We start from the raw sequence: 2,500 nt of genomic DNA on the forward strand, positions 1-2,500 counted from the left end.
CATGTTTTTTGTCCATATGCTCTAATGGAGGAGGCGGAGTCACGTATCGCATCATCACGCCTCGTACGTAATCACGTGAACTAAAAACAAGGAAGACATTCACAGCACGAGTCAAACGCGGGAACGAAGGTAAATGACGTTAATTTTTGAGTGTCTTTTAATACTGTGTAAGCATACATATTAACACATGTGCAATTAAACGTGTGCATTTACGGGGTGATTTCTCAGGCTTAAAAGCTCGCCTTTTACTAAAAAGGTAAATGCAAACTATTTTCATTCTGAAGGGCACAAACCACGTTAGATTTCAGACGTTAAACGCGCAAAAATGTCGGTACACCAGATAAATAAGCGCAACATATTATCAGTTGTATTGTATGCTTACAATACTTATAGAAATGTGTTAATCGTTAACTAATATTATGGGATGGTGTTTTTCGACTCGCGCCTTGATTTAAACGATTGCATTTCTTGGTGGGTTTGCGTAGCTTATTGTCAATATTTTTACACCTCTTTTTAAGACTTAATTTAAAAAGGTTTTCTTTTGTTCTTAATTAAAATTTAAAAGCAATACTTCACCGCTGCGAAGCCCCTCTAGCGCTGACGTCCGAGGTTCGATTACCGTAAGCGAGTGCAGTGAGTGTGTACGCCTGATGAGCCAAGAATAAGGGGGAAAGACGTGTCACATACTCTTTGCATTATTTGACAGTAAACTATTTTCAATCATTCTATGATCTGCTTCTCACAACTGAAGGCACCATGGCTGATGTTACGTCACTTGCTGGACAACCATAAGCATTACCTGGTAGGTAACCAGCCACTCACTTCACTCCCTTAAGGGAATCGAACCTCTGAGGTTTTCTTTTGTTCTTAATTAAAATTTAAAAGCAATACTTCACCGCAGCTAAGCCCCTCTAGCGCTGACGTCCGAGGTTCGATTACCGTAAGCAAGTGCAGTGAGTGTGTACGCCTGATGAGCCAAGAATAAGGGGGAAAGACGTGTCGCGTACTCTTTGCATTATTTGACAGTAAACTATTTTCAACCATTCTATGATCTGCTTCTCACAACTGAAGGCACCGTGGCGGATGTTAGCTGACTTGCTGGCCAACCATAAGCATTACCTGGTAGGTAACCAGCCACTCACTTCACTCCCTTACGGGAATCGAACCTCGGACGTCAGCGCTACAGGCAAAGCCCCTAAAATTGCTCCACGGCGTGTGGTTCATTTATTTGACAACATGTAGATCGGGGTAATTACATTCACGGCATTCGTAGTCTGATTCACAATCTGATTGTATGGGTGGTTACCTACCAGGTAACGCTTATAGTTGGCCACCAAGTCAGGTCGAAGTGATCACTCGAGTGAAGGCAGCTTCACAAAAAAACAGATCCTGAACAAACTGTTATTAGTATATTTTCCCTCAATTTAAAAAGGTTTTAAATAAAAATTAAATAATTAATAAAAATTTTAAAGCGGTACTTCGCCGGTGCGATGTGCGTGGATTTGACCGACAGACACATACAGACATATTCATGAGTGCAGGTACTAAGGAAAGAAAGCACTGTGTAAACCGAAAGTTTAAATTAAGTTCATAGACCTACAAAAGGTTGCCATTCATTTGAGGCAAGATTGCTTTTCTTCTGTACAATTATACGTTGCATTCTCAAGAGTGTGCTTGCACGGCTTCGGATATAGATATATATATATGTATGTATGTCTATATATAAATATGTAAGCTTGTAAGTACTGCCTTACTTCTCTTTAAGAAAGGAAGATGTAATGATACTTGATTTAAACGATTCCATGTCTTCCAGGGTTTGCTTAGCTTATTGTCAATATCTTTACACCTTTTTTTAAGACTTATTGACTGAAACAGGCTTTCACGAAAAAAGTTAGGCTTTGCTACAGGATACACCCTCCACAAGTTAAGCAAGTAAAAATAAAATATATATTTCTGTTTTATTTAAACCTTTTAAGTTCGTATGCATAGCCCCATTTGGCTGTTTAATTTTTTTTTTCTTTCTTCAGTAATATTTAATCTCCTTAAAGAAAAAGAACATATCCATTTTACTTTTTTTGTATCTCTTTAGTAATATTTTAATGTAAAAGGATAACCAGTATTTAAACCTTTTATGTTACTTTATAAATTTATTTTACACAATTTTGAAAAATTAATAAGAAAGCTACATATTTTGGCAGCTGCTGCTTTCATTTTCAATGAAATGAAAAAACCTCTCCAAGAGAAAACGTCAATGAAGAAGAAACCCTCATTTATAAAAGTTTGCTGCAGATGACTTAACTGAAAATAAATGAATAGTTCCTATGTGTATAATACATATTTATCTATTTTACTTATGCCTTTATTCCAGCAACTTGCAACATCTGAGGTACAATTTGTTACATTACTTTTGTTTTTTGCAGCACAGGCAGGTGAAGTGACTTCCTCAGGGTCACACAGTGGTGTCAGTACCAGGATTTGAACTGACAAGCTCCGGGTTTAC

At 37.4% G+C, this 2,500-nt stretch overlaps 1 protein-coding gene across 3 annotated transcripts in view; it reads left to right on the forward strand.

Annotated features, from left to right (window-relative positions):
• LOC127529131 (uncharacterized) overlaps positions 1 to 2,500 on the forward strand; it is a 168,683-nt gene that overhangs the window by 126,166 nt on the left and 40,017 nt on the right. The gene's annotated exons all lie outside the window — the stretch shown is intronic.

Source organism: Erpetoichthys calabaricus, chromosome 9 (assembly GCF_900747795.2).
Source record: "Erpetoichthys calabaricus chromosome 9, fErpCal1.3, whole genome shotgun sequence".
In the NCBI taxonomy this organism is placed as follows: domain Eukaryota; kingdom Metazoa; phylum Chordata; class Cladistia; order Polypteriformes; family Polypteridae; genus Erpetoichthys; species Erpetoichthys calabaricus.